This window comes from Enhydra lutris, unplaced genomic scaffold, assembly GCF_002288905.1.
Source record: "Enhydra lutris kenyoni isolate GAN:26980312 unplaced genomic scaffold, ASM228890v2 scaffoldscaffold57, whole genome shotgun sequence".
NCBI classification, from domain to species: domain Eukaryota; kingdom Metazoa; phylum Chordata; class Mammalia; order Carnivora; family Mustelidae; genus Enhydra; species Enhydra lutris.
This window is the reverse complement of record NW_019154141.1, coordinates 1,303,265-1,328,360: the sequence shown is the minus strand read 5'-3', so window position 1 is coordinate 1,328,360 and position 25,096 is coordinate 1,303,265. Positions and strand designations below refer to the sequence as shown.

The 25,096-nt window shown below is 47.8% G+C and overlaps 1 protein-coding gene across 3 annotated transcripts in view; it reads right to left on the bottom strand.

Annotated features, from left to right (window-relative positions):
- The window catches only part of LOC111158193 (solute carrier family 39 member 11), a 322,724-nt gene that overhangs the window by 235,130 nt on the left and 62,498 nt on the right, over positions 1 to 25,096 (bottom strand). The window lies entirely within an intron of this gene.

The window sequence follows — 25,096 nt, the reverse complement described above, 5'->3', positions numbered from 1 at the left end:
CTATGGGCGGGAAGCAGGACCACAGGGAAGTTTTGGGGTTAGATCCCTTGCGGAAACCAGCACCAGGGAAGGATGGCCAAACCAGCTAGTTCCAAGGAGAACACAACTGAACTGGTTTCAGGGGGTGGGAGGAACAGCAGATATGAGCCATGGCAACTGTCCCCTAAAACAACGCCCTGGGACAAACAACAGGGCAGCTCCAGAACACCAGCCATGGGACCATAAGCATGAACAATATGCCGCGCATGTTCTCATGGGCTCTCTCCCTCCCTCTCTTGCCCTCCCTCTTCTTGTGCGTGTGCGTGTGTCCTCCTCTCCTTCTCTCTCTCTGACACACACACACACACGCACACTATATTTCCTATGGGTATTTTCAGGACGCCCGTAAATACGCAGGAAAAACTATCCAGAAGGAGACACACCAAACTCATCTCCCAGGTTTCCGGGGAGAAGAAGACACTGAGAACAGCTGATGATCGAAGACAAGGATGTCGCTCTTTAATATTTTGTAAATATCGTGAAGCCCAGAGGGCATACGTGACACCCAGAGTTCGATGTCGCAGAGTATCACAGCCTCTCGCATATTCTCCCAAGCCTGGCGTTTCAGCCGCCAGGGCTCCTCCTCCACAAACGGACTCATTCTGCCAGAGTCTGGGGATTGGTGCCCAGGGAGAAAGAGGCCAGGGGTGCCCAGCACCACCAGCCAGGGCTTCCCAGCACCCACAGAAAGTCCCAAAAGCCCCAAACCATTCGTCTTTACGCTGGCAACAGTTAAAAAGCCAGCTTTTAAAAAATAAAACAAATCACGGGGAACCTGGGTGGCTCAGTGGGTTAAGCCTCTGCCTTCGGCTCAGGTCATGATCTCAGGGTCCTGGGATCGAGCCCCGCATCGGGCTCTCTGCTCAGCAGGGAGCCTGCCTCCCCCCCCCCCCACTGTCTGCCTCTTTGCCTACTTGTGATCTCTGTCTGTCAAATAAATAAATAAAATCTTAAAAAAAAAAAAAAAAGACAAATCAGCACTCCATAAGTCAGGGTCCTTTGTGGGGTTAGAGAAAAGATGCCAACAACTTATCCTCTCTCTACCCCACACCCAAACTTCTCCCCTGCAAAAAATAAACAAATAAATAGTTCCTCTTAGCCAGGAACCCGCAAGCTAAGTCCAAGCTTGCAACTTTCTGCTTCTCAAAGCTGCAAGTTCTCAGCGTTGCACTGGCAGTACTGTTTATCTGGGCTGGGAAACACGAGCCCGTTACAGGTGACAAGCCCTTCATCAGAAGCTGTGCGTTCGGGAATCAGCCGCACCACACTAACAGGGTTTCCCCTTTAAGCCCGAAACAAAGAGAATCCTGAGTGTCTATGCTGAATTGCCGGAGAGGCAGAGAAAAGAAGGCGCTAATAACAGCAAATATATAACAGCCCTATCAACTTAATATCTACATGAAAAAACAAGCTTTGACATCTTGCTGAGGGCAAAACTTATCGAAGAGAATTAAGTCCACTGTAATATACCAGGATTTGCCCCAGAAGGCTCCCATTTATGCCTATTAAGAAGGAGATTGAAGGATTAGCTAAGAGAACAGCAATCCAGGGGGGCCTGAGTCGAAGGACTGTGAGTCCTGGGGTCATGTTGGGCTTCTAACCTCTCCAGGAGGTGAGAGGAAGGCTCCCCCACAAAAGCAAAGCAGAGAACCAGTATAAAGTAATTTTCTCCTGAAAGGACTCCTGCAAGCTCACCTCACCCAATAGGCTCTCCCCTGTGTTTCCTTGTCAACGCCACCCCCGTGGGGCTCTGGACTCAGTGTCCCCGGCCACCTCTCCAGTGTTTGGGGCACAGGATGACAGCCAGCAGTGCCTCCCCTGTGCTACTGGATGGGATCACCAAGACGCGGAGTTTCCTGCCTCTGAATCAGCCAGACTTCTTATTTCTCAAATTTCTCAAATTTCATGAGGCAGGAGGAAAGAGAAGGTAAAGTCGCAGAGTAATGGTGACCGCTCGCTCACTATGACCCTCTCTTAGGACAGGTTTGGGCATGGTGGTGAACCTGAGTTAAAATGAGACTTTCCGGGGGTGTCTGGGGGGCTCAGTGGGTTAAGCCTCTGCCTTCAGCTCAGATCATGATCTCGGGGTCCTGGGATCAAGCCCCGCATTGGGCTCTCTGCTCAGCAAGGAGCCTGCTTCCTCCTCTCTCTCTCTCTGCCGGCCTCTCTGCCTACTTGTGATCTCTGTTAAATAAATAAAATCTTTTTAAAAAATTATTTAAAAAAAATGAGACTTTCCGTAGCCAGTTACCCTAGAGTCTGCTTATAGACATCATCAAGGTTTGTATTCACCACCGAACACGTGCGCACAAACACACACACACGCACACACATTCAGTTCTCCTCCCTCTCTCTGAAAATCAGTTTATTTCTCAGGTGGCCGGAAATCAGCTCGGGTTGACAGTGCAATTCTATCTCCCACAGGAAATGGCAGGACACCCCCAATTCTCAGGAAAACCTCACCCCTTATTCCCAAACCCCTCCCGATGGAGAAGGTGTTCTCTCCTATCTTCTACCCAGATGGAGAGCAGGCATTAAAATCACGTGAGTGAGACCACCATCAGCCCTTGTGGTCAGTAGCTCTGCAACGAAGTTTGCCACCGTCTTGAGTGGAGTAACACGAACAAATGTGACCAGTCCTGAGCAGCTCCCCTTCAGCTGGGGAAGGGGCAGAGCACCAGGAGTGCACCTGGGCCAAACTCTTCCTTCCCCAGAAGGGCAGCCCACCCAGGGAGGGCTGTGGTCAGGAGCCCAAGGCGCCCCCAACCCAAAGTATAACGGGGCACACGGAGACCTAAACTGAAGGGTGTGTGCTATGGGGAGTCCTGTGAATCGTATAATCCTGATGAATCACAGACCTGTAGCCCTGGAACAAAAAATACATTAAATGTTAATAAAAATAGGGCGCCTGGGTGGCTCAGTGGGTTAAGCCTCTGCCTTCGTTCGGCTCAGGTCATGATCTCAGGGTCCTGGGATCAAGTCCTGCATCGGGCTCTCTGCTCCGCAGGGACCCTGCTTCCTCCTCTCTCTCTCTGCCTGCCTCTCTGCCTACTTGTGATCTCTGTCTGTTAAATAAATAAATAAAATATTTTTTAAAATGTTAATAAAAATAAATTAATTAAAATAAAATATTGTATTGTATTTGGGGCCCACAAAAAAGGGGGGAAAAAAGGTGGTGGAGGGGACCTCCAATACAGCCACATGGGGAGTCAAGATTTTATCTAACAAAGCCCCTATGGTTTGCGAAAAGGGGCTGAAATCCCGACTTTAGGCCAAGTGTCCAGGTGCAAGTTCTGCTTCCAACCTGCTCAGACGTGAGCTTCTCTATGGAATGAGAATGAAAACATTTACGTAACAAGTTTCGCAGGACACCCGGCATGTACTAAACGCTCAATTAATATTATCTCATTATCACATGGAGTAGTGTGACCGCGGCCGTCTTCGCAGTGGAAACCACAGGGAAAGGGGAAAGAAAAGGGACTCAATGTCATCAGGCTCCCACCACGGAAGAGAAAAAGACATTGCCCGGTTGTCAGCACCACTTTCTCCCCTCGTGGCGGATACCGGCTATTGTGGCCTGTGGCGTTAGGAAAGTGCAGGAGTGCATCAGCAGACAGAAGGAGGCGGGGGAGGGTGCAGAGTGGGGCCAGGTTTGGGCGCTAAGATATAGACAGCCGCCTCCCCCTCCCCAACCCTTCCATTTGATAGAGTCCCTCTGTAGTGTCCCCATCCAACCATAAGCCTAATATTTACCCAGCGAAAGCAGTGCTTGTGTACGTTGCCATCTAAAATCCAATAAGTACGGGACAGAAAAGAGGCCGCCTGCTCATGAGGCATGAGGGCAAACAGAGCGAGCTCTTTAAAGAGCCATCCAGCTAATCGATACCCCTCGCCCACTTCCATTCAGGGCCCCTGGGCCCTCGGAGACTTCATAATTATTTTCCATTGTTATCTCCCTCAGAGAAGCTTAAAAAGAAAAGGTCGCTGTTTCTAAGTTCGTTCTCCTCTATTTGCCAACGACGGATTATCTCCTGGGGTCCGTGAGGCTCCCTTCCCAGACCGCGGCAACCAAAGTCAGTCTGCACAGGGCCTTGACTTTGGAGACAGGATGTGGTTCTATGCAAGGAAAGCACTCTGGTCATTACGCCCGGTTGACTGGGTTCCTGCCCCCCACTTTCTCTGCTAGGGTCAGGTTTGGGGTAAAACTCCTGTTGGACATTCTTTTTCTTTGTCCAGAACTCAAAAGACAAAGAGCCAACTCTGTGGGAGGTCAGGCAGGACGGAGGAGAATGCCGTGGGTTTCTAGACGTCACGACCGGCTCCTTCAACATGGATCCTTCCTCTCCAGTGACCACACAGGCTGCCAGCTGAGCCCTTGTATCCGCCATGGGTACCTCCAAATCTGCTTCTGCTTGTCCTTTATTCGAGGGAATTTGAACTAACAGTAAAATAGAAAAATGACAGAAGCCCTCTTTTCCTTGCAAAAAGTCAGTTCAAATAACTAGTTAAGACTAGGTTTGATTAGAAGAAACAGCAAATCCAGGGGTGCCTGGGTGGCTCAGTCAGATAAGCGTCGGACTCTTGATTTTGGTTCAGGTCATGATCTCAGGGTTGTGGGATCGAGCCCCATATTGGGCTCTGCGCTGAGTGCAGAGTCTACTTGAGATTCTCTCCTCTGTCTATCCCCCAGCTCATGCTCCCACTTTCTCTCCCAAATAAATAAAAACTTGAAGAGGAAGAGGAGGAGGAGGAGGAGGAGGAGGAGAAGGAGACAGAAAACCCTATTGCAATAACTTAAACACGTAAAGCGTTGTTTGTCTCACTCAGCAAGAAGGCTTGGGGTCAAGAATGAAGCTGGTTCCACGGATCCAAGACTGCCCGGAGGAACCAGGCTCCTTCTGGGTGCCTGCCCTGTCGCCCTTAGCCATGCAGGCTGCATCCTCAGGTGCTGAGTCCTGTTGTCCCACAGGAGGAGGAGTGAAGAGAAGATGAGAAGGAAAGCCGCCCCCTAAAGACTTCCGCCAACCCCGTCCTCTGGGTCTAGCCACAAAGGAAGCTACCAGATTGAGGCTTTCCAGCTGGGCACATCACGACGTCAAACAAAACTGGAGTTCTGTTAGAAAGGAAGGTCGGGTATGTGGATATTTGGCAGGGAACCCACTCAGCTGCTGTAACAAAAATAGAAAGTTAGCAGTGGCCAAAGGACAAGAGACTATTTCTTAGGAAAAGGTCCTCGCAGTCAATCTAGGGCAGGTATGGAGAATAGGACAGGTACAAGCAAGGACTCAGGCTTGGAGGGGATGAGAGGGAAAAAAGCAAAATCTTTGTATTGTTATAAAGTTAACTCGCTTTTTCATGATTCAGTTTATTATTGTTATTTAGACCTCTCATCGCCCCTGAAAGGATCTCGAGGAACTTTCCGGAGTCCCCAGACCACACTTTGAGAACCACCACCGTGTTACGGTCACAGCTCCCTAGTAAATGAACAAAGGAGTCTGGACATCACGGATGGTAACTTAGCTCCTGGGGTCCAACATTCACCTCCCATCCCAGTTTTCCACTTAAAGATCTTTTATTAGGTGGTAATTGACATTTCAGAGGAAGTAGGAGTCATCTGTTGGCAACCACTGTTTAGGAAAGTACACGGGGGAGGTGGGGGGAAGGTGCTGATCTGTAGTTAGGCAAGCAAGTTTTTCCGTTAGGTTCCTGGATCACACATTTCAACGACTCCCGGGCCAAGCGTGGTAGGCAGAATTTCTAAAACGGCCCCCAAAGATGTCCTGCCCTAAACACCAGAACCTGGGACTAAGACAAGCTCTTGGTCCCATGACTATGGTAGGTTGATATGGATCAACTGTCCTTAGGAAGGGAGATGACCTGAGGGGCCTCCTCTAGTCACAGGAGCCCTCCAAAGCAGAGAGTTTTCTGGGGTGATGTCAGAGAGATTCAAAGGTCAGAAGGAGCTGATGACCACTGCTGGTTTGAAGATGGGAGGCCATGTGGGGAGGAACTTGAGTGGCCTTAAGGAACTGAGAGCAGCCCTTGGCCAACGGCCAGCAAGAGAATGGAGGGACCTCACTCTGCAGCTTGCAGGAATGAGTTTGGAAGAGCACTCCAGGCTCCAGATGAGAACAGTGCTGGCCGCCATCTTGATTTTAGCTTGTGAGTCCCATGCAGGGAACCCAACCGCCATGTTGGCCCAGACTTAGCCCTCCAGAACTTTGAGCTAACAAATGGTGCTGTTTAAAGCCACCAAGCTTGTGATCATTTGTTATGTGGCAAGATAAAGCTACCATACCAGGGCAGGGAAAGAGGTGTGGCCCAGGGGCCTAATCTCTGTGAACGAAACCCGTCTTGCACATCACTGAGGCAGTAGGAGAGGGCTCCTCTGCCCTGGTTAGGTGAACCAGCTGCAAAAGCATGAGAGCACGAGAAGAGACAAAGAGCAGCTCCCCACAGTGCCCAGAGAAAAGGACTCCGGCAGATGTGTGGAAAATAACCACGAGGTCGTGGCCCCTTATGTAATATACACAAAATAAAGAGCCGTCATGAAAACCTACACAACAGTGAGTTTGGGAAAATGAGAGTCACATTAGTGGTAATATCCAAAGGGCAACAGCTCCCCAAGTGAATGAATGCTTTCATTCAGTAAAGCAATACACTGAGACGCCCTGGAAAACGCCATCAGCCAGCCAGCTGCCGTGGGGAGCACAGGTGCCCAGGAATTAGGCTCCATGAGCAGCTGCTCCCATGGGGCCTCTACAACCCGCAAAACTGTGGGAACAAGAACCAGCCGTGAGTCACGGGGCCACCAGAGAAATGCGACAGAGGGTCGGTCCCCAGGGTGCTCCATCATGGCTGGTTTCCTGGCTGGGACGGCAGCTGGGAGGCTTCCAGGCCCTTCTCCAGCCTGCGGCATAGACAAAACCACAGAGAAACCCCAGGAGCTCCTCACTTCCTGAGTCCGGGCCCCCATCTGTAAACCCCAGGAACAGCAATTATCTTCCCTGCACCTGGGGCTTTCCTTCTTTCCTTCCTTCACTGGAGACTCACTGAATAGTTACCGACATCAGTCCCTCTGCTGGGGGCTGATGGTTGGGCTGAGAGGGAGTCTGACAGGTGTCTGTCCTCAAGGAACCTATAACCGAGTGGGGAGGACAGACAGTAAAGATGTAAAAAAGCAAACACACAAGGTAAAGACTGGATAATGAAAGATGATGGCAGGATCTAGAAAGGAAGGAACGCTGGGCGGAAGGTGGTGGCGGGGAATGACACTTGCTGGGAGGCAGGTGCAGAGCCCCCGGAGGCCTAAATCAGAGAGAAGGAGCAGCGGGCATAGAGGTCTGGTGGTGGGACAGGGCATGGTGAGCTCAAGGAGGACAGGGGGGCCGGCTGAGCTGGAACAGGTTGGAGGGGTATGTGTGAGATGGTGCAGGGCACATGTGTAGGAGCCACGGCTGTGGAATGACATCTGTCCTTGGTTTTAAGAGCAAAGGCAAGTTTCAGGGACTCAAGGCAGGCAGTGGCAGGGCAGAGGGGGGTGGGTATTGGGGCCGGAACACCAGTCTACATGTGTTAAAGTGCGGAGAACGACTGGACAGGGCTGAAGGCCATGGAAGCAGGGAGACCTGTAGGGAGGCGCTTACAGAGGGACTCCCAGGAAAGAGCCGATGACGGGTTAGGATATCGGCAGCGGAGGTGGAAAGGAGCTCATGGATCCAGCAGCCCTTTTGGGAGTGGAGCCAGCAGCACTTGTGTGTGAGGATGAGATGAACGGGCGGTTCACCTTTACTCCCATCCACACTCACCGCGTGCCGAATCTGGACAAGGGGCTACTCGCAGCCCTGGGACACAAGGTTCTTGCCCTCAGGTGGAGGACCATCACACCAGACACATGGCAAATAAAGATAAAAGCCAGAGGCACTCGCTCAGGGCCAAACAGGTGAGGCTGAGAATTCACGTGGGGGCAGTTCTGAGAGACAGGTGTGAGCCTGGAGAGTGTGGCAGGTGTGGAAGCTTCATCCGTCCTCCTGGCTCTTGAGAAGCAGAGACTGGAGAACATTCCAAGCAAGGGGACTGGGAAGCAATGGACATATCCAATGCTGTGTATTGTTCTAGAATGATCTGCCTTCTCCCTATTCAGCTGACAGCAGAGAGGCTCTTAGACAGGGCTCACTCGCTCTCCCACCTCCGACACTGGACCTAACCCATGCTTACACCAGGTGGCGAGCCAGGACACTAAGACCTTAGACCAACCAGCTGGCAGATTCCAAACCGAGTTGCTGCCCACAGAATGTGGAGGCCAAGCAGCAGGCCCGCTTCCTGTGACCCGCTCCCCAGCACCTGGATCTCTGAAAGCATTCAAAGTGAGAACGTTACAGGCCTGGAAGGAGGCCTCGGGCTCTCAGCAGAGTGGTCCCGGCCATGGGGTTCACCCAAGGGAAATGCTTAAGTCACCAATGTCCACAGGCCAATGTCCACAGAGCTGCCCAGAAGAACCCACCAGGCAAAGTAAGTGAGTAAACAGCAAAACACCCCCACCCACCCAAGGATCGCTGGAAGAGCCGGAGGACACCCCTAATAACAACATTTACTCAACTCTGCTGCCTTCCTCGTGGCCAACGATGAATGAGGGAGGGGACAGTCCACGTGTCATGATGTTCCCAGCCCTACGTCGATGCAGGGCCGTAAGACACATTAGGAACTGAGGCCCCTTCTGGGTCCTGCCGTCACCTAACTGGACTCCCAGCCAGAGCGTGACCAGAACATCACACAAGGGCACACCCCTGCCGGCGCACCAGGAGGGAACAGGTACCGTGCCCTTGAGCAGAGAATCAACAAATCAGGGGACCTACAGAAATCAGGAAGAAATGCAAATATGCCAGTCAGATGCCTCCTACGGTAGGGTCCCAAGTGTCTTGGGGTGGTTGAGTAGGAAGAAATACAAAGGTGTAAGGGAAGGCCACATTCTGCCGTCAAAGTCCAGACCGTCTGAGGTCTGGCACCTGAGGGAGAATCTTCAGGCAGGGGAAAGTATCCTGGGGGGGTCCTCACCCTCTGGGGTCCTTCACCTTGACTGGGGCCCACACGGAGAAGAGCCGGAGTGAAGGAGAAACGAGCAGAAGCCACATGCCCGTGAGGTTGTGCGGGCGCCCTGGGCAGGGATCCTAGACACCGCACAAGTCATGTGTAAGAGTGAGGTCCCAAGGTCCTGACTGGACCTCATTTTTTTTTTAATGTTTTTGTTTAAATTCTAGTTAGTTAACACACAGTGTAACATTAGTTTCAGGTGAACAATATAGCGATTTAACACTTCCAGACGTCACCCAGCGCTCCTCACAAGTGCCCTCGCTCATCCCCATCACCTGTTTCCCCCATCCCCCACCCCCTTTGGTAACCAGCAGCTTGTTCTCTCTGTCCTTAAGAGTCTGTTTCTTGGGGCACCTGGGTGGCTCAGTTAAGCATCTGGGATTAAGCCTCTGCCTCTGGCTCAGGTCATGATCTCGGGGTCTTGGAATTGAGCCCCACATAGGGCTCCCTGCTCAGTGGGGAGCCTGCTTCTCCCTCTGCCCCTTCCCCACCCCACTCATGCTCTCTCCCTCTCTCAAATAAATAAATAAAATCTTAAAAAAAAAAAAAACCGTTGGGGCACCTGGGTGGTTCAATGGGTTAAGCCTCTGCTTTCGGCTCAGGTCATGATCTCAGGGTCCTGGGATCGAGTCCCACATCGGGCTCTCTGCTCCGCAGGGAGCCTGTTTCCTCCTCTCTCTCTCTCTACTTGCCTCTCTGTCCACTTGTGATCTCTCTCTGTCAAATAAATAAAATCTTTAAAAAAAAAAAACTGTTTCTTGGTTTGCAGCTCCCTCTCTCTTCTTTTCCCTCTATGTTCATCTGTTTTGTTTCTTTTCTTTTTTTAACTTCATATCTTTTGAAAAGATTTATTTACCTATTTTTAGAGAGAAAGAGTGCAGGGGGAGGGGCAGAGGGAACTCCCTGCTGAGCACGGAGCTCAGTGCCGGCCCAATGTCACAACCCCAAGGTCATGACCAGAACCTAAACCAAGAGTCAGACAGTTAACCAACTGTACCACCCAGATGCCCCACATCTGTTTTGTTTCTTAAATTCCATATATGAGTGAAACCATGTGGCATTTGTCTTTCTCGGACTTATTCTGCTCAGTATAATACACTCTAATTCCAGCCTCGCCATCGCAAATGGCAAGCTTCCATTCTTTTTGACGGCTGAGTAATATTCCATTATATCTTTAGCCATCCATCAGTTGATGGACACTTGGGCTCTCTCCACAGTTTGGCTATAGATAATGCCGCTATCAACATTGGGGTGCATGTGTTCCTTCAAATCTGTATTTTTGTATCCTCTGGGTACATACCTAGCGGTGGAATTGCCAGATCACAGACTAGTTCTATTTCTAATTTGCTGAGGAACCTCCATTCTCTTCTCCAGAGTAGCCGTGGGGACTGGAGCTCACTCTGCAAGCTGGTCACCCTACACTTTTTGTTTCCCTGTTGTCCTCCCTTAATAGTTAAGTTCTTTTCCAATGTCAGTCCATCTCCGCAAAGAACCAGGTGTTCAAATCCAATTTTATGTTAAAGGGTGAGTGATATTTATCAAAAGTGAAAGTCAGGGAAAGGGTTGAATTTGTCAGGTGCTGGCAATGAGGTCTCCCCCAGTCTGAAACCTCAGGGTCGCCAAGCTCTGTTTCCATCAGAAGCCAGTCATTTCTGCTATGAGAATCACATTGAAGAGAGCAACACCTAAGACCCACTGAACGTCGGGCACTGAGAGGGCTGCTTGAAGCCGATGGTTTAACTCAGTCCTCTCAAACAATCCTGGAGGGCACCTGGATGGCTCCGTCATTAAGCGTCTGCCTTCGGCTTAGGTCACGATCCCAGGGTCCTGGGATCAAGCCCCACATCAGGCTCCCTGCTCAGTGGGAAGCCTGCTTCTCCCTCTCCCACTCCCCCTACTTGTGTTCGCCCTCTCTCTGGGTCTCTCTCTGTCAAATAAATAAATAAAGTCTTAAAAAAAAAAAAATTATCCTGGGGGCCAGGTTGTATTTCTATCCTCGTTCTCCCAGTGAGGAAACTAAGACTCAGGAGGCTAGACCCTCGGCGCATCTCGGAGGAGCTGGGAAATAAAAGTCAGCAACCTGACTCCAGATCTCTACTCTTACAACCACAACCCACGCCCCCTCCTGCCACGAAAGATGCCGCGAGTACCAGGACTGTGGCTCCAAAATTAACTCAGAAGTAACAGGAAACGGAGGGAGAGGCCACCACTGTGTCAGGAAGAAGAGATGAGCACCAGTCTTGCCAGGAACCCTCACAGAAGGGTCTGCCCCAGGAATCCCTAGCGACTGCAACAGCCCTTCCAGAAGAGTTTTTATCTCCTAGGGGCGCCTGGGGGGCTCAGTGGGTTAAGCCTCTGCTTTGGCTCAGGTCATAATCACAGGGTCCTGGGATCGAGCCCCGCATTGGGCTCTGTGCTCAGCGGGGAGCCTGCTTCCTCCTCTCTCTCTGCCTGCCTCTCTGCCTACTTGTGACCTCTCTCTGTCAAATAAATAAATAAAAATCTTTAAAAAAAATAAAAAAGAAGAACCCCAGCCTGCTTATGTGCAGCACCTGAAAAGCCCTTTTTTGTTTATTTTCCCTTTCTAGTTGCAATCTGGTGAGTCTTTGTCAAAAGAATCTAAGAATTAAAACAAAGCACAACAAAATCAGGGACTCTGGAAGTAGCTGTACCGCTGCCCCCTTGGATCCTCAAGCCCAGGCTTAGACAAAGAAAATCATGTCGAATGGCTGATTTATTGCCATTGAGCATGTTCGTTCCAGCTCAAGGAGGCTTTAGTCTGGTTGGCATTTGGGATGCTTTTGCATTCTTGGTTTTTCCTCTGCAGATGCTTTGCAGTCTGCTAAAAGGTCTCCAACGGACACATCCTCAACTATGTTTCCTGGTGGGTAAAAATGCCTTCTCTCCCTCAAGGGACTCAGAAAGCCTATGGTTAAAAAAGAAAGAAAGAAAAGAAAAGAAAAGGAAAGAAAAGAAAAGAAAAGAAAAGAAAAGAAAAGAAAAGAAAAGAAAAGAAAAGAAAAGAAAAGAAAAGAAAAAAGAAAAGAAAAGGAAAGAAAAGAAAAGAAAAAAGAAACGATGCTGCTGAAGTCAGGAGAATCTCTGGGGGTTGAGAAACAAATCGAAGAGGCCAAGTCCTTACAAACATCTATTTCTCAACAAGAACATGGAGTCCCACCTTTAGCCACAGAGCTGACAGCCAGCAGCACGGACAGGATGCTGGGAGGTCTCTGGGGGAGGTCTCTTCTGATTATTTCTTTTAGAGACGATCCCATGTGAATTAAAAAGGAAAAGAAATTATTTGCCCCAACCGCAGATTTTCTCTGACCGCCAAGTGGCCCTTCACCACCAAGACTGAGATACTAGGCAGCCATAAAACTCAGGGCCGCGTCCCTGTGTGGGAATCCAGCCGTTCGACTGCTCTGAAGAGCTCTCTGATGGCAAGCCTGGCACCTAGAGAAAGCAGCAGAGTCTTCACGTGGCTTGCCTTGTAAGAAAAATCCAGTCACTGAAGCCAAAGAGTTTTCTAGAATCCATTCCTCACCTTCTCCTTGGTCCCACTCCTTGGTCTCATTGTACCCAAGAAATCAGAAGACTACCTTAATTTTAGGGGTGCATGGGTGTCTCACTCAGTCAGTTAAGCGGCTGATTCTTGATTTCAGCTCAGGTCGTAAATCTCAGGGTCCCGGGATCGAGCCCCGGGTCGGGCTCTGCGCTCAGCCAGGAGTCAGCTGGAGGATTCCTCGCCACCCTCCTCCTCTGCCCCTCCTCCCATTCATGCCTCGCCCCTCTCTCTCTCAAATAAATAATCTTTGAAAAAAAAAAGAAGAAGAAGACAAAGAAGACGACTTGAATTTCAAAACTGCCCCAAAACAGAATGTGCTGTCCTGTAAAAACAGTAGCTTTCCAGCTCACAAAGCTGTCCGGAGCAGAGGGCAGGATGACCACCTGTTAAGCAAGGTAAAGCCAAGATGTCTGCACTGCGTAGAATATTCGACTGGGGGCCACTGGGTCATTTCGGCCATCAGGCTTCATCCCTACACCTCACATTATCCCCACTGATTCCCTCCCCACACAGGGCCCTTTATTAATAGCTTCCTCACTCCTTTCCCATGGGCACGAAGATTCACGGTCACCCGACCTTCCACGAAGCCGGCCTCACCAATGTGAGCACTAAATTGTCCCCACTGTCCGGAAAAAGCAGAATTAGGGATTTTAGGGCCAGAGAGGACTGGGGTCCAGGCACAGTCCCACCAGGTTCCAGCTGTTCAGCCCTGGGGACACTTTTCACCTCTCCAGACCGAGGTTTCCATGACTGTAAAAAAGGAGAGAATACTGCTCCTGGTCCTGAGGTTTAAATAAAATCAGGTGTGCCCTGTGTGCCTCCCAGCGCTGGGCCACCCAGGGCATCCATAAAATGGGAGTTCTTCCCCGACCCTACCCCCCACCCACTCTTTCTCTGCGCCTGCTCTTGGTCCATAGGCTGCTCCCAGGCAAGATGACATAGCCAGAGAGATCGGAGTCCCGTAAGCTGAACAGTGAATGCCAGACACGTCCTGGCAATCCTTTGTCCAGCCTCCAACTTCCTGCCGCCCTCCCCACTGCAGCTGCTCCCAAGTTTCTCTTTTCCCCTTTCGTTTCCAATCAATAACCAAATATCTGCTGAACAGCCAGTATTCTGAAAGCACCAAATTGCAGTTGTAGGGGAGACAAAGAAGAATTACAAACAGTCTCTGTAAGCCATGCATGCCAATGAAGACACAGCAAACCCTGCGTCCAGAAAGTGCGGCGGGAGGGGGACGGAACCCAACCTGCTGTCCGAGGATCAGAAGGGGGTTGAGGTCGCCCAGAAGGTTTGCTAGAAGCGTCAGTTCAGCTGGGTGTCAAGGAGAGAGGACAACCGTAGAGAGAGTCCGGGGACAGAAAAAATCCAATGAGAAATGGCGGAAAAACAGGAAAGGACAAAAAGAGCTGGAATGTAAGTGCCAGCCGGGCTCAGAAGTAACAAAAGACCACCTGACCTTTTTTAGAATAAGGTAAATTAGATCCTGGACACTATCCACTTCCAAGCGCAGCCTAGAATCCATCCCCTAAAATTCAAAGCCAGGGGTCACAGATCCAATGCCCGGCAGGGCCCAGGTGAGAAGCCTACTGAGCGCACCTGTGCTCATGCCGAGAGGGGGGCGGGGAGACAAGTTCGGGTCCCACCCAGGCAAAGCCACAGCCACCCAGCTCCAGCCAATCGCCACCAGGACACCGGCCTCAGAGTCGCCACAGAGAGATCAAATATCAGGCGTCTCGTCTGACCTTACCTGATTTTTAAAACTATATGCCCGACTTTGGGAGTCAAAGGATAATTTTGTAACAATATGAGCTGCGCTAGAGGTGGTTCCCCCGTGGGGTGGTGAGCTTTCCATCACTGTTCAGAGAGAGGCTGAATGCCAAGGATCTGCCAAGGATCCTGTTAAGAAGGCTTCTGAATGGATTGAGAACAGGAGCAGAGGCTCCGCAGGTCCCTCCTGGTTCTCTAGGCTCTCACCACCCCTCCCTGCTTCGTAACTGACATTGACCTCCAGCTGCAGAGAGAGCAAAAGGAGACCGGTCTCAGGTTCCATGCCCCCATCATGCACCTTTCTTGCCTTGGCCACCACGAGTCCCCACCCACCCACCCACCTTGCCCTGGACTGATAGGCCCGTCCAGGAGAAGTGCTCCCCAAACCCGGACAGCCCTCTCCTCCTCTTGGCAGACCAGACCTGTGCTTCTCCCAGGCCCCTGCTCATCACTGCCTCCCTGCTCTGCTCAAAGACGCTCCCCCCCGCACGGCACATCCAGCAGTGCACACAACCCCCTTTCACTCTGGCTTGCTTAAGGTCACCCGCTGCCCGCCTGCCCTCTGGGCGTGTGGCTCTTATCTCCTCCGAGAGTCTATACCTTCTTGGCAGACGTGGATCTCCCTCTCTCTTCTATTTTTCTACCGTGCCGGAAACAGCATGGTAGAACCATCCCTGGGTTCACAATTCTTGCCGGAACCGAGCAAGAAATGTACCTGGACCCTAAAAGTCTGAACTTAGGATGAAAGGTAATATAAACCTACAGAGGAGATAGTCCCTCACTTCTCAGAGTTTGGCTTTACAATGAAACAGCCACAAAACCCCTAGACTGCATGTTCTTAAAATAGCATAGGAACAAAAACATTAGTGCTCCCATGAGAGCTGCTGAAACATGCCTTAAATATTCTTAAAAAAAAAAAAAAGTCGTCTTGTGCTAATAAACTTCCCCACATCTGCCCTAATTTCAGTTGCAAAAAGGTCTAAATTTGGGGGTTTTTTTTTAAATTTTAAATTTATGCAAAGGCTTTTTTTTTTTTTTTTTTTTGCTGTTCCCAGGCAGGCAACCCCATCATTCAGGTAATGCTTCAGGAAGGGGTCACAAAGAAGAGCACAAACACTAAAAATAAAATGTAAACCCTTCACTGAGTAGCAGCGGGGGAAACGGACAGAAATAAACCTATGGAATAGTGTGGTAGAGTTGATCATTCGAAACTGGGTTATCCATGCAGTCACACAAGACAGAAGAGAGACAGAAAGAAATGAGACATAAAAAGTATAAAAACTGGAGGCGGGGGAGGAAGTATACAAATTGGGGGGAAAAAAGTAAACCATCATTATTTATGACGATCTTACTGTAGCTATATATAAAATCTCAGAGAATTATCTAAAGAACAAACACTACCAATAACAGTATTCAGTGTGGTGGTTCAGTACAAAGAGCTTGGAAAAATCAGTAGTTTTCCTATGCAACGACAGTAGCTAGACAGAATATATCAAGAAAGAAAAGATCTCATTTGCCTTAGAAACAAAAGGATATGCAATACCCAGGAAAACACTCAACCAGAAATATGAACGATCCTTGCAAGGAAAATGTAAAATGCTACTGAGGGACATAATCAATGACTTGAATAAACGGAGGGGCGGACGCACCTTGTTCTTAGAAACTATCAGCATCATAAAGCTGCCACTTCTGCCTAAATTAATCTATAAACGTGAAACTCTATAAAAATACCTAGAGGATGTTTTTGAAACGAAAAAGCTGATTCTGTAGTTCACACAGAGACAGGGGCTGTAAGCATAACAAAGGAATTCTGGAAAAGGAAAAAGCGATACAGGGGATCTAACAGATAATGAAACAACGTTCCGATCATTAAAACAGTACAGAACACGGAGAACAGAGCATATTAAAGCAGTGCTCCACAATAAAATTACAATCTGAGCCACAAATACAATTTTCAATGTTCTGGTGGCCAAAGTAAGCACCGTAAAAAGAAACGGGTGAAATAAATCTTAATAATTTATTTTTCCCAGTATGTCCAAAATAGTATCACTCCGTACATGCAGCTTTCACTTTACGGTGAGACAGCCATAAAACCCACAAAAAAAATCACTGGGATATTATATATCCTTTAGTAAATCTGCATGATCTGGTGTGTCTTTCGCATTTGCAACACATCTCAATTTGGACCAACCACACTTTGAGTGGTAAATACCTACACGTGGCTAAGGGCTGTACCTTTATCCACTTCACGACTACAAGATCCAGAAATGAATCAATGACTATATTCTCTAATTTAGTAGACAATCCAGTTGGCATTTCATATTGAAGGTGTATTATTCGACAAGTTAGGTATGAGGACTTCCAGCAGACATCTGGAAATACCAGCACCTTAATCCCTACCTCACTCCTTACACCAAAATGGATTCTGGACGGATCAAATACTGAAATGGAAAAACCGGGGGATGGGGTAGGGGAGGGGGGGAGCCCCAGAAAAGACAGATGGTATTTGTAATCATCCTGGAACGAGGAAAACTTTATTTACTAAGGATGCCTCATGAAAGACAAGTAAGTTCAAACAAGTAAGTGCAAATTAAATGAAAATCTACATAGTCGAAAGCACCATAAACAAAGTCATAAGGGATGAGCTGAGTAACTGAAAGGATGCAGACATTTTCCTCGATATATAAGCAACTCCCAAGCGAGATGAACAGTGCACAGAAGAGGGAGAGAAATAGACAGTTCACAGAAAAAGCAATGTGAATGGCTTTGAAGCCTGTGGCCAAATGGTCAAGGTGACCTACGAGAAGAAAAATACCCATTCAGACTCCATGAAATACCCTTTTCACTCCCCCCTACTAACAAAAAGCAGGCTAAAACCTCAGGATGATGAGGGTGTGGGGAAAGTCATTCTCAAATACTGCGGGTCAAAGATCAGTACAAGCTCTACACAGGGCTGCTTGAGAATTCCTATAAAAATGGAAAATTTAGGGGCGCCTGGGTGGTTCAGTGGGTTAAGCCTCTGCCTTCGGCTCAGGTCATGATCTCAGGGTCCTGGAATCGAGCCCCGCATCGGGCTCTCTGCTCTGCAGGGAGCCTGCTTCCTCCTCTCTCTCTCTCTGCCTGCCTCTCTGCCTACTTGTGATTTCTCTCTGTCAAAAAAATAAATAAAATCTTTTAAAAAAATGGAAAATTTACAAAATACCATGTAATCCTTTTCTTAGAGGAGTGTATACCACTGACCTGTTCACGTGGCCCAAAATGCACTCAGTACTCCGTAAATATTCTTTCCTCCAATGCGTCCCTAGCCGGTCATTAGCGGGTTAATTTTTAAAGTGGATGAAGGGAAGAATCTCCCTCCAAAAATAACTTTCTAATTTCGAGTTGCATTAGCTTGCTCAATCTAAGACATAACACAGAGGCCGTTTGGTATATACAGGTTAGCTGATCAAGTTCAGCTTCATCTATCTTAAAAAAACCTTATCTGTATTACTTCATTTACAGCCTTCGGATCTGGTTTCTTTGAAGTGGTGTAAGGACTTCGCACATGGGAGGAACTCTGAAAACAGCCATTCTCAATATTTTGGATTTGGTGCCCAATCTTTGACATTTGTCTCTTCTGCGCCTTATCTGATGGAAACTTGGTGATTCAACATTAGCAAATCTCTTCAAAGCAGTCGACCAAACTGTCATCCAAACTTCTTTTTCCCTTTTCACCCTACTTCATCCGTTTGGGTGATGACTGACAACAAGTATAACCAGCATAAATATTTGTACTAACAGACACCAGACGCAGGGTGAGCTGAGGATGGGCACTCCAAGTGTTAGAGGGAACAGAAAGGCAGAACACTTGTTACTCAAACAACGCATTAAGTCAAGGTCAACAAAGAGAGCCTGGGTTTTGTGCAGGAAAGCAGCCATTCTCAGAGTGGGGTCCCTGGGCCAGCACTCGTAACATCCAGGAACTTGCTAGAAACGCAAATTCTCAGGCCCCATTCCAGACCTCCTGAACCAGACATTCTGGGGGTTGGTCTATAATCCAGGTTGGTTCACAGGCTAAAGTATAAGGACCACCACAGTGAGGCAAAGCCCTTTACGGAAGCCAAGAAAAGCACAGGCACGTATCATCTGGTGGCCTGTGTTTGGTGCCACCAAGGGTTGCATGGGGCCCTGAGTCATCCACCATTCCCCCCCGGAAACAGAATGCTAAACAAATAAGTAGGAGGACCATTATTTATCTGAAATGTAGCAATATCCCAAGCCTATTTCATTAACTTCTCAAGCTAATGATTCTGCCGACCAATAACTCCACAAATGGTGTACAGCAGCAATAACCCTCTTAGAGAATTGATTTTCTCTGGTTAGGAACAAAGAAGTCTCTCCCTCTAACAATACAGCCTGCATTGATGAGTTCAGCCGGGTGCTGGCAGGTCCAGGCTGAGGCTGGGCACGAGCATAGCCACTCCTCTGGGCCTGCAGCCCTCCTAGGACTGCATCCACTCATCACGGTCCATGCCTCTCCCCCCACCCCCCGCCCGGAACCAGGCACCAGGCCATGATCTGATGATGCTGAAGGGGCCTGCCAGGGAGAGACACACCAGGGCTGGGCAGGAAAAGCCAGAGGTGCATATGGAGGGAGGGGCAAGTCCCATCATGGCTCTCTGATGTCTGCCTACATTTCTGCTGATAGGGCTGACTGCTCTGGCCCAGTCTGTCAACTGGTATTTATTTGAGATATTCATTTCCCTCCAAACCCTTCTTATTTCCATAGAGCTCCCGATTTTCATCCCCCCCCAACACTGCAACACCAATGTCTGACATTTAATACTTTATTCATTAAGCCTCCAGCTATCTTTGCCCTACCTTCCTATTATGGGTTGAGCAGGGTCCCCCATAAAGAGGTCACAGTTCCCACCCTCAGTACCTGTGAATGTGGCCTGATTTGGAAACAGGGTCTTGTGCAGATGGTCAAGTGAAGATGTGACCATTAGGGTGGGTCTTAATCCAATAGGACCACGTCCTTGTTGAGAGAGGAAACATGGACACAGAGGCCGAGGTGCACACACCGGGGGAATGTCAGGGCAAGTAATGGGGTTATGCCACTATAGCCCAAAGGACAGCCAGAAAGCAGGAAAGAGTCCCTAGAGCCTCCAGAAGGAGAGTAGCCCCGCCAACACCCTGATCTCCACTTTTAGCCTCCAGAATGGACATGATAAATTTCTGTTGTTTAAACCGCTCACTTTGTGGCCCTCTGCCACAGCAGCCCTAGGAAACTAATACACTCTCCGGTAAGACCTTAGGTTCCCCCGTAGGCAGAATGGCCCTGGGACCCAGCGCTGAAAGGAGGACGGTCCAGTGTCTGCACAACCTTTAGGATGAGACGTTTAGGCAGTGACCCAAACTGTAATTAGGGAGCTGGATGCATCTGACCGGTTTCTAAACCCAGCCATGTATCTGAAGCCTTCCATGAAGTTTTTTGGAAATAGAGGAGACAGAGCCCCACCCCAGTCCTCCTCAATCAGAATATCAAAGGGTCAGGTATGAGATGCCACCTGCGAGGCACTGGTTCACAGAACCTTCCAGGGCCCCTCCCACCGTGGGAGTCCACTACTGCTCTACTGCTCTGCCCTCCACCCACACCAGCCGCTCTCAAGTGGGCCCCTCGGACCAGCAACACCAGCCTCCCCCTGGAGCTCCGAGACATCAAGAATCCCAGCCCCGCCTCAGCCCTGCCAAATCAGAATCTGCATTTTAACAAGCCCTCCAGATGAACCCTGTACGCATTCGGGTGGGAAGAACACTTGCAGATTCTCAATAAACGTAAGACAAAAGATCAAGGGGAAAGGAGAATGGCATTAGAGGTGTTTAAGAGGCAGCATTGCACAGCTGTCAACAGCACAGGCACTGCAGCTGGATTCCTTCACATCGCCAGTCTGAGACTCAATTCTTTGATCTGTAAAATGGGAATAATGCAGTACCTGCCTCATAGGACTGAGGACTGATGGGAGTTCACACATAGGCAGGGCTTAGAACAGTAACAAGGGTATATATTAAGCACCCAAGAAGTGCTACCTAGGGTGCCTGGGTAGCTCAGTGGGTTAAGCCTCTGCCTTCGGCTCAGGTCAAGATCTCAGGGTCCTGGGATTGAGCCCCGAGTCAGGCTCTCTGCTCAGCAGGGAGCCTGCTTCCCCCTCTCTCTCTGCCTGCCTCTCTGCCTACTTGTGATCTCTGCCTGTCAAATAAATAAATAAAATCTTAAAAAAAAAAAAAAAGAAGAAGAAGAAGAAGTGCTACCTAGCCCCAGGCAAAAACCCAGAGACTGCCTAGTTACTATCTCCAACTACAAGCAGCACAGCTTTTTTCTTTAAAAAGGGTTTCTACAAACCAGAAGAGTCACGGACAAAGCAGCAACCAGTTTCTGCTCTGTTTCTTTGTTAGCTGAGCAACACCTAAAACAAATGAAAAAGTCTCCAGTCCTGAGTTTTGTTTTACAAAGCCAAGTGTTCATTTTGCAAGTATAGCTATGAACTCGACACCTTTTTTTAAAACTAACTATAAGCGGTCCAATTTTTTCAAAGGAGATTCTACTTTGCCAATGATTTTCGCTTTTAAAAATGGAAGTGCCATATTTGAAAAAAGTTCTCCCCCATTAAGTTCAATTGAAAAGCCTAGATAGGAAAACAGGCAACAAAAAATTCAAATAACCCTATTAAAAAATGGGCAAGGGGCCCAAATACACATTTCTCCAAAGATGACATAGAAATGGCCAAAGAGCATAGGAAAAGATGCTCAACATCCCTGATCATCAGAGAAATCAGAACCACTGTGATATATCATCTCACACAAGGAGGTGTTTCTTAGGATGGCTACTATCAAAAAAAACCAAAATGAAATGAAAACAGCAAACAACCGGTGCTGGTGAGGATATGGAGAAATTGGAACCCTTATGCACTGTTGGTGAAATTGTAAACTAGGACAACTGCTATGAAAAACAGTATGGAAATTCCTCAAAGAATTAAAAATAAAACTACCTTATGATCCAGCAATACCCTATCTGAGTTACAAAAGAATTGAAAGCAGGGTCTCAATGAGATACTGACACGCTCGTGTTCACAGCAGCGCTACTCACAAGAGCCGAAAGATAGAAGCAACCCAAACATTTAGCAACAGATGAGCGGGTAAACTAAATGTGGCAAATCCATTCAGTGGAACATTACCTGGCCTCAAAAAGGAAGGGAATTCTGACACCTGCTACAACACCGATGAACCTTGAGGACATTGGCTAAGTGAAATAAGCCAGACAAATACTATACGATTCCACATATATGAGGTATCTGAGGTAGTCAAATTCAAAGAAACAGAGCAGGAAGGTGGTTACCGGGGGAGTGGGAGGCACGGGAGAGAGAAAATCAAGGGCGGGGAGGTAGCTGCGGAATGCATACGGAGTTTCAGACCTGGAAGATGACGAAGTTCTGGAGATCTGTGGCACGAGACAGTGAACAAACTTAACTGTACCTAACTGCATACAAAAAGCAGTTAAGATGGGCAATTTTATGTTCTGTGTTTTTGTATGATAAACAAAAAGAAAAACAAAACAGGGACAACAAAGGGGAAGTCAGCTGTCCTCATTCAATGCTAGAGGTTGGAATGTCACAGCAGAGTGGAATCTTGGCTCCATGTTACCCTGTTTTCCTTACCCTGGTATTTCCTTTCCTCTTAATTGTTTAATCCTTTTATTTGCAATGAAGTGATTTTCCTGGGATAACAACGAACAAGGAAGGTGTCACCTGCGGTATAGGCTTCCCTTAAATTGCTGGGAGCAACTCTCTTGCCTTATAACACGGTAATAGCAAGGGTATAAATATTCCATTTATGTCAAATCATTCTGCTTACGCCCTTGCCAGATATGTCTTAAGGATACAGATTACCTTTAAACGATCCAGTCTGGTATCTTTGTTTTTGCCTTTTAAGAGGATTCTTAAAGGGCAGCTACTGTTCTAAGAAATCACCATTGTACTTGAGAAGTATATTAACTCGTAATGACAAGCTGTCACGCGTCCTCACCTCTGGCACTTGATCGAGCCAGGCTTTGAGTGAAGATGGTTTTTCTTATTCTACTGTTTCAAGGTGTAGGCCTGCACATTTATTAAAAGAAAAGGAATAAGTTCCCACCTTGAAAATTAAACACAGGCCACTGCACGGACCATCCATCAATGTTTGGGTCCTCGACTGCCGCTCTTCCAGCAGTGGGCTTCACAAATGGATATGATAAAAGTTAATTATTTGGGGACATTACTGTCACCTAAGAGGAAATGAATGTTCTTATAAGAGGTGCTTCAGTAATTTTTTTTGTCTTCATCACTAGAGCAATTTTCTCTTTCGACAAGAAGTCATCCTAAATCACCCAGCATAAAAATGGGTAATGCTGCACATATTATCAGACTATTTGCAGATGATGCTGTAAATGGCTTATCTGTCTCATTACACGAAAGGCATAACATCACAAATATTCCATCTCGGAAGGAAGCGGAGGCTGAAAACTTAATTAAACAAAATAAAATTGTTGGCATGCGCTACCCTTGTGTCCTGCTTGGTTCCCAAGTTAGAACACTGAGATTCACGCTAACGCACTACCTTGATAACAACAATGGATAAATTATTACAACCGGTTACAAACTCAAAAGACTGTCAAATATGGACAAACCGATTCTCGGTAGTTATCAAAATCAGAAATGTGACTATGGTCACTAAAAAAGGATCAGGAAGAAGATACAGGAGGGGCTCAAGTATCATGGGGTGAACACATTCAATGTAGGCATCTCCTTCCATTATTTTTTTTATTTTTTTAAGGTTTTTATTTATTTGACAGAGAGAGACACATCAAGAGAGGGAACACAAGCAGGGGGAGTGGGAAAGGGAGAAGCAGGCTTCCCGCTAACCAGGGACCCCCATGCAGGGTTTGATCCCAGGACCCTGGGATCACAACCTGAGCTGAAGGCAGACGCTTAATGACTGAGCCACCCAGGTGCCCCATTTTTCTTAAGATTTTTTTTAATTGATTCAGATTTTTTTTTAAAGATTTTATTTATTTATCTGACAGAAAGAGATCACAAGTAGGCAGAGAGGCAGGCAGAGATGGCGGGGAGCGGGAAGCAGGCTCCCTGCTGAGCAGAGAACCCGATGCGGGGCTCGATCCCAGGACTCTGAGACCATGACCTGAGCCGAAGGCAAAGGCTTAACCCACTGAGCCACCCAGGTGCCCTGATTCAGATTTTTTAAATAAAATATTGCAAAAAGAATTGGAGATTCCTCCCCGCCACACACACACTTAGAAGTACCAAATTTCTGGAAAAGCTCATGAGGATCGTTCATAGCTACATTTTACACATTTTTTTAAAATTATTCATTTGAGACAGAGAGATACAGAGAGAGAGAGAGAGAAAATGAGCAGGGAAAGGCAGAGGGAGAGGGAGAAGCAGACTCCCCACTGAGCTGGGAGCCCAATGTGGAGCTCAATCCCAGGACCTGGAGGAGATCATGAGCCAGCGCAGACACCCAACCATCCCAGCCAGCCAAGCATCCCCGTTTTTACACTTTTAACAGACATGCTTATAGATTCCTATAAACCCATAAAAATACACAGTGTGATTTTATGTAATTTCAAACTTATAAGTTAAACAGTATTTTACTATACGTAGCATTTTGCAACTTAATGTTGGTTTCTGCTAAATAACGGACATTTATCTGCGTCAATATACAGATCTGGTTCATGCATTTTAACCACTGTTTAACATACCATTTTGTGAATTCAATGCAACTTCGTTATCCATTCTTCCTATGACTGGTATTTTCTTTCCGGTTTTTCCCCATTATGAGACATGCTGCCACAGACATTCCTATGCGTGGCTCCTTGTGTACCTTTGTAAAAACGTTTAGAGAGCATGGACCTGAAATGGGAAGTATCTGGTCATGGAATAGGGGCATCTTCAGTATTACTAGATATTTCCAAATTACTTACCAAGATGGTTGTATCAATTTGCATTCCCACGGACAGCACATGCAAGTTCCCATTGCCCGTCTTGCTTTGCCAACACCTAGTATTGTCAAACTTTTTTTTTTTTTTTTTTTTTTTTTGTCAGATATAATGGGTGGGAATTTAAGGTGCATTTACCTAATGACTAGGGATGTTGAGCACCTTTTTGTGTATTTATTGGTCCTCTAGGGTTTCCTTCTCTGAATTCCTAACCAAATACTTGGTTCATTTTGTATTGAATATGGTTTGTCCTTTTCTCTTTGATTTCGATATATTTGAGACACCAACACTCTGTCAGCTACATGCCCTGCAAACATCTCACTGCCTCTGACTTGGATTTGACTTGTTGGTCTTTTGTCATAGAGAAGTTTCTTGTCGGTTTCCTTTAACATTACCAAATTTTTTTTTAAGATTTTTTTTATTTATTTGACAGAGATCACAAGCAGGCAGAGAGGCAGGCAGAGAGAGAGGGGGAAGCAGGCTCCCCACTGAGCAGAGAGCCCAATGTGGGACTGAGCTGAAGGCAGAGGCTTTAACCCACTGAGCCACCCAGGTGCCCCAACATTACCAAATTTTAAAGGCTTCCTTTTATCATTAGTTGGCTA